Source organism: Otolemur garnettii, unplaced genomic scaffold, assembly GCF_000181295.1.
Source record: "Otolemur garnettii isolate 467f Iridium unplaced genomic scaffold, OtoGar3 scaffold00065, whole genome shotgun sequence".
In the NCBI taxonomy this organism is placed as follows: Eukaryota; Metazoa; Chordata; class Mammalia; order Primates; family Galagidae; genus Otolemur; species Otolemur garnettii.
Window position 1 is genome coordinate 5,682,198 of NW_003852460.1, and position 7,852 is coordinate 5,690,049.

A 7,852-nucleotide genomic window follows, 5' to 3' on the forward strand; every position below is an offset into this window, starting at 1 on the left:
GTTGTGTGCAATCCCTCTGGGCTTTCCTCACCTGCACCCCCGCCCTAGGAGGGAGATGGAGTTGTGTGCAATCCCTCTGGGCTTTCCTCACCTGCCCCCTACCCTAGGACGGAGATGGAGTTGTGTGCAATCCCTCTGGGCTTTCCTCAGGTCCACATCCTCGTGCCAAATGCACGTCCCTGGGTGGGAGGAGCAGCTCGCTTCTTGCTCTGCCTCTGAGCGTCTCAGACCTGCCTGCAGCAGGGATCTTATAGGTGCCAGTGCTTGGGTCCCTCCAGTAGAGATTGTAAGTCGCTAGTGTGGGTGTGTCCCTGGTGCTGGACTGTTGTAAGGGTTTGCAAATTGATTTGCAAATTCATTCTAATGCGCACCCAAGATTGGAAACATTACATTATGTTCTCAGTGCTTTCTATTCTTGACATAAAATTAAAATCTATTTGATCTACTGTGTATATCTGTGAGTGAGAGAGAGAGAGAGAGAGAGAGAGACAGGGCCCACAACAGTGGTCTCAGAATGTTAAGTAGAAATTACTTTGATTTAGAATATTTTGACTTAAAACCTCTCTAACTCTTCTCAACAAAGTGTGGCCTTCACAGGTATTGTCTTGAAAGAAGAGAGATCCCTTGTGTGTGTCAGTAGGTCAGCGTGGACTCTCTGCTCCCCTGTGACTTTGCTCGGGAGGTTCTGCTCAGTAGTTACGCATTTTGTAGCCATAGCATAGGAGTGGCTCATGGAGGCCATGGAGGCCTCAGGATGCTCTGGGGTGTGTGGAAGCAAAGTTCTGCTTGCAGAAAGGTCAGAGTGGACAGCGCATCAGCAGACTGCAAAACATAGGCTTTACAAGACGCCCGTCACCCATCCCACAGCGAAGGAGGCTCTGCTCTGTCAAGGTACATTTATCTGAGCCAGTACACCAAGGTCATGAAATATAAAATCAGTAGAGAAAGGCATTTATTTTAGAGAGATAAGGGGACTTGCTTAAGGGAGCACAATTAGACAAGGATCTCTGCGGAGCACCATTGGCATGGAAAGTGAGTAGGTCTGCAGGAGGCCAAGGAGGGTCGCAGGGAGGGATGTCCAGGGTCGTACATGTGATGTGGGAGCTAACCAGGGTACAGGAAGAACAGAGAGCTGAGACAGTTTTCTCTACTTCTCAAGACACCACCATGCAGGTGGTCACTGCACCAGACTTTGTGCCTAAAGATCCAAGGATGATATGAAAGAGGGCTGGGTTTTTGCTGATAGGTTAACCTGGACTGTCCTTTCTTTGGTTGGGCTCCCTTCTCTTCTCCCCTGTACTGGACGTGTTTCTGCCAAACTCACATTTCAACTTTCCTCAGTCTCTCCTGTCCTTGCCTCCCTCGGGAACCGTGTCTTCACTAGTTAGGGAATAGCTTCCTCTCATCTGAATGTCCCTGCAGGTACAAAGCTGAGGGCTTATAGCAGCTCTTGGCTTGTGTGGTTATTCACTAAAGTGCTGTCCAGGACCCTGTTTTGCAACAACTGCTGATGAGAATATGAAAACAAACACAGATGCATGTCAGAGTGAGTGTATAAACTCACTTTTTTTTATTTTTTATTTTTTTGTAGAAACAGTCTCATATTATCGCCCTTGGTAGAGTGCTGTAAGCATCACAACTCATAGCAAACTCCAACTCCAGGACTTAGGTGATTCTCTTGCCTCAGCCTCCTGAGTAGCTGGGACTACAGGCGCCTGCCATAATGCCTGGCTATTTTGTTGTTGCAGTTCTGCTGGGGCTGGGTTTGAACTCGCCACCCTTGGTATACGGGGCCAGTGCCCTATTCAGTGAGCCATGGGTGCCGACTAAAACATTTTGTTTGATGTCAAGAATATTTTATTAATAATAGCCACTAGAAAACTTGTCTATCAGTGACTCTAAAGCACAGGTGATTTTGCCCTGTAAGAGCGCATTTCACAGTATCCAGGGACACTTTCAGTTGTCACAACTTGGGGGAAAGGTGTTAATATCATGTACTGGGTAGAGGCCAGGGATGCAGGCAAACCGTTCCCCACAGGAAAATGTTTTCCGTCCCCAAATGTTAATCATGCTGCTACAGAAACTATGTTCAGTATAAATAATATTGCCCGAGATAACTTTCCATCTCATAGTACTTTTCTTGTTTCCTGAAGCCCTTCAAAGACTCATGTTCCTAATTGATTACTTATGATGTTTTCAAGACTCAGATTGTTCCCTCTTAATTCAATCCTTCTCTGTTTCACTGTTTATTTTCTCTTCTCTGACATCCACCGTTTCAGCAGAGTTCAAAACTTCTTTGGGGTCACTGACTACTGAGAGAGAGGCCCGAGCCCAGTTATGATCAACTCAGGTTGTAGAAATAGCTCTTGCATTGACACTAGCTGTATTTATTTTATTTAATTATTTTGGAATGTATAAATGTTATGCAGTGGATGTACCTCAGAGGACGGTTTGCTTTCGCTTTTTAAAACACAACTAGAAGTTGTTATTTTAGCTTTCAGCGTTCCCCGCTTTGGGGACAGATGAACTTTGTGAAGAAATATGAGGAGCAGCGTCCTGTCAAGAGAAGAATGGCCACATCCAGGCGAGGCGGGAAGCCTGTCCCGTGGGGGAAGCCTGTCCCGTGGGGGCATCTCCGTGCTGCTTATTCCATGGGTCACACCTATGAACTACGTTCAGAGTCCCTCTTAGGGGAAACATACTTTGTGACTTCTTTTGCCATTCCAGGATGATTTATCTTCTACTCGGTGGTGAAGACAGGTCACTTATGCTTTGGGGCAGGGTTTTACCCATAATTGAGGCTGGTCTGGTTTCTAAAATATTCACATGGCAATTTACTAGGTGTAGAATATAAACATCTTAACACAATAACCGAGAAAACGACATGAAGGCTATGCTGACCAGTTTGATGAAAATAATTCAAATTGTATATAAAAACAGCACACTGTACCCCATGACTGTATTAATGTACACAGCTATAAGTTAATAAAAAATAAATAAATAAAATATTCACATGGCCATTGGTAATTATAAGAACTCAGACACTTTCAAAAACAAATACAGACGCCTGAATAGAGGAAAAAATAAAACATTGATTAAAAATGGATTCACATTGAGATCTTAGGCCAGTGGTCAAACTCCACAAGTCTGAGCTGATTATCTGGCGCACCGTCACAGAAGGCGTTGTCTGTTTCCTGGCTTCACACAGGAAATTGATTGGTAATTTGTAACTTACCCCTGGGCAGCAGAGGTCTTTACCTAAACCACTAGCTTCAGCCACTTTCTCTCCTGTTCTTGCTTAGACCAATGCCAGGAGTCAATCTTGAAGACCTAAGACGTCCAGTATTCCCTCCTACAGACATTTAGAACAAAAACCAGTGTTCAACATCTGTCAATTACATCTGACCTTGACAATTTTGACCAACTCAACAACAATCTTGTGAAGGTCCTGGCTGACATTTGAAGAGATTTCAGATTTCAGTGATAGACTTTGAAAGAGCAAAATGCCAGTTAACTCTTTTTTTTGAGACTGAGTCTCAAGCTGTCGCCCTGGTTAGAGTGCCATGGTTTTACAGCTCACAGCAATCTCAAACTCTTGGGGTTAAGCAATTCTCTTCCCTCAGTCTCCCAAGTAGCTGGGAATACAGGCGCCCACTACAACACCCACCTATTTTTTGGTTGTAGTTGTCATTGTTTGGCAGGCCTGGGCTGGATTCAAACCTGCCAGCTCCAGTGTACGTGGCTGGTACCCTAACCGCTGAGCTATAGGCACTGAGCCAGTGCCAGTTAACTCGTAAGAATTCTGAAATATATGAACAATTTTTTGCATTTTTATACATTGCTTTACATTTTATAAAATGTGCTATAGCATCCCAATAGATTCTTTCAGACACTCACAATGCATTACAGTTATAATTTCAATCATGGATAAAATAGAGTGCAAACAATTTAAATCAAGTAGTGAAAGGGTTCTGCTACTCCGATTATTACAAGATACTTTCCCCTGTTACCTAACATGTGAGTCACACTTGACAACTACTTTTTACATAATCCATACTTGTGCTTGAAAGCAAGGAATAGTCTATAGTTGTTGTTTTAATATTACTTTATAGTAATAGCTTTGTTTATGACATAGACAAGGGGACAGAGTTTTAAAGTAGGTTTCAAAACACATTTAAATCTCAGTTCTGTTTTTTTTTTTTTTTTACAGTTTTTGGCCAGGGCTGGGTTTGAACCCACCACCTCCAGCATATGGGGCTGGCGCCTTACTCCTTTGAGCCACAGTACCGCCCCCCCAGTTCTGTTTTTAACCAGATTGGTGACCACAATATTCTCCTAACTTCTTTGGTACACACATTACTTATTTTGGGGAAAATAATCTAGGGGAAAGACTCTGAATGGATATTGTGTAGGGTCATTTTCTTTTATATAAATGTTCAGAGTTTTAAATCTAATTGAGCAAAACAAAGCCTTAATTCAAAAAGTTTCTATAAAGAGATTGCACGGCCATGGAAATTTCTCATTGGTTCTATAAATTAAGCTTTCTTACTTATAACTAAAGTATTTACTTAATAATCTCACATGCTGAGGAACAGTTATTTTTAGTAAAGTCTGGTATCGTTGTAGTTTATCTAAAGCTTTCAGATTAACCGTTCTCTGTCCTGGTATATGAACTATGTCAGATGATATTGTGATTTTCTTGGGAACCCTGTATTTTTGGCAATATCTGGGGCTTTATCGGGAAGCAGATTTGGAGAACCAGAGGGAACATAATAACCACAGGATTGCAACAAAGGGGTGATGAAGCACTTTCAAAAGCAAATTAATAGAACTGGCCTGGTCCATCAGTTGGAGGTGAGGTTTAAGGGAAGGAAAGTGTGATGGTGATTGATGCGTCAAGTTGACTGGGGTGAGGGATGTCTTGATAGCAGGTAAAACATTTCTGGCTGTGTCTATGAGGGTTTTTCCATAAGAGATTCGAAACTGAATCAGTAGACTGAGCAAAGGTCCTCCTTCATCAGTGTGGGTGGGTGTCATCCAATCCCTCGAGGTCTTTAATAGAGGAATGTGTAGAGGAAAATTCAGTCTCATTCTGAGGTAGGACATCCCTTGGACAGAGGGTCTGGATCTCAGGTCTTTGGAGTCACATTAGGGTTGCCTCCCTGCTGCCCTACCTCCGACCCACTCCTTACACAAGTGTTAGAAAAAATTAAACATAAGTCTGTCTTTATTCGGAAGGTCATGATCACAAAGTTAGAAGTCTCACTAAAGGAGCAAAGTAGCACTGGCAGACATTTGTTAGTATCCCGCAGATCATTGGCCGGATTCTAGAATAAGTCTGTTCCTGACAAGGGCATCTGTGAGAATATCTGCTTTAGAAAACTATTTTTGTTCACTTAAGATTTTTAATACATTTGTGATAGAGGATGGAATTGATCATTAACTTGGGAGATAATTAATTTTTGAGGACTTAGTTAAATTCAAGCTAAGCATTTTTTTTTTTTGGTAAAAATATATATATTTAAAAAAAACTAGGTGACTTTAAAAAAAGAAACTTGAAAATAAAATGTGAATCCATTTCTTTTTATATCAAGTCCTAAAACAAATGAGGAAAATGTCATTTAAAAAAAATTAGTTTCCTGGCCAGAGACCAAGCCATAGACAGCCACAGAGAGCCAGGTGTTCATTCACTAATTTAGTTATCAGTCCACCCACCTGTCTATTCATTGTTTTATTCATTAATTAAAATTCTCTGTATAGCAGTGAGGCAGGAATTGTGTTAGGTTCTGAAAAATCTGTGGCCCTTTAATTCATGATGTTCCCTGTGCACTGGGAGGGCAATCTAATTCAGGTTATCAGCCATCAAATTCAGGTTATCATCTTTGGAAATGTGGGTTTCACAGAAGCAAAGATTTCCGAATGTTGTATTTGGTAAAAACTTGGTGTTTCCACTTTCAACATCCATCCAAGTCGTAGATACTCAACCCCTGCAAAGAAAACCGAGTCTGTGGGCCGCCCAGCAATGGCAGCAAGTTCCTGTAAATGGGGCCCCTCGGGGAGTCTCCCTGTGTAGCTTAAACAGTTCCAGGGTAGAATTTTTCAGACTCACCGCAGCAGACTTCCCTAAAGGGGCATTTAGTAAATCTTCCTTAAAGCGTCAGGACTGTGAGGGTTAATCCACTCACTTGTTGAAGTTTGTAACTGGAAAAGGCATAAAACGAGCCTTTTTATGTCTTACCCTAACAACTTTCACTCCTAGTCAGGGGCCCAGAGGCGCCTGCCCAGGGTAACTGCCGGAATGATGTGTTAACAGTCCAGAGCTGCCAAGGGGGAGACACACTTAAAAGGCCCTGCTTGCGGTCTGGGGCTCCCCCAGCCAGACACTTGATAGGACTAATGAGGTGTATAGCATTTGAAAGGAACTGACCCAGCCCTCTCCTCGCCAGCCCAGGAGAAGCTCTGGATCCAGCCTTCAGGGGCTGCACTTCTGTGAAAGAGAAGTTGGGAATCCAGAGCTGGTGAAATTTGGATAAAATACAGGGAGAGCTGCAGGAAAATTCTAGGGAGAACAAAGATAATTCAACACTTGAAGTGAGTCATAACTTTAGGAAGACGGTTGAAATTCCTTGAATCCATGGTTTACTAGATTAACAGACTTGAATTGATGTTTATCCTGAAGATTAGACCTTCTTACCTATATTTCTGTTGCTTCTCCAGCTTTCGGGCCTCCCCGTCTTACCCTCCAAATCAAGCAGCCAAGACGTCCTAACATAGGCACTGATTGGTGCTTCCATTTTAGAAAATTAGGTTTTCAGAGCAAAGGTTTTATGGATTTGTAAAAATTTCTCCCTCAGCCATGTCATTTCCCAGCCGGGAGGTTGGGAGACCCTGCTGCTGCCTGGCACAGGCCCTGCAGGGAAGCTGGGTGACTGCCCCCAAATGTTATTTTAAGGAAGCGTTTTGTGATTTTTTTAATGCTGAAATCGAAATAATTGGTTAGTTCACCATATCTACCAACGTTCTTCACCCAGAATGGTGCTTGGCCACATCAGAAGGTAAAGCCACCAGAAGAGAGTGATGGGGCACCACTCATCATATTTTCAACAATGTCCTTCAGACATAAGAGGAGAGAGCCCCAAAACCAGAAAGGAAGGGCAGCTCATTAAATAAGCGAAGCTGTGTAGGTGACGGGGTAGCTGTGTGAGACTCAGTGTGTTTGCTGAAAACCCATCTTCCTCTCTAACCGGAGACACACCTTGTAAATCATTTCAAGTGCTGCATTGTCATGGCATCCTGCCGGGGGTATGTTATACAAAGGATTTTTCAAGGCAGCAACATTGGCCTGGTGCCATGGCTCACACCTGTAATCCTAGCACTTTGGGAGGCTGAGGCGGTAGCTCACTTGAGCTCAGGAGGTCAAGACCAGCCTGAGCAGGAGTGAGACCCCATTTCTGCTGAAAATAGGAAAACTATTGAGGTGTTGTGGTGGTTGCCTGTAGTCCCAGCTACTTGAGAGGCTGATGCAAGAGGATCACCAGAGCCCAAGAGCTTGAGGTTGCTGTGATGTATGAAGCCACTGCACTCTACCCATGGTGACAGAGTGAGACTCTGTGCCGGAAGGGAGGAAGGGAAGGAGGGAGGGAGGAAGGGAAGGAGGGAGGGAGAAAGGAAACAAGAAAAGAAAGAGAAGAAAGGAGGAGGGAAGGGGAAGGGAAGGGGAAGGAATGGGAGAGAGGGAAAGGGAAGGGAAGAGAGAAAGGGAAGAGGAGGAAAGGGAAGGGGAGGGAGGGAAAGGGAAGGGAAGGGAAGGGGAGAGAGGGGAAGGGAAGGGGGCAGGACGATAGAGAGAGGG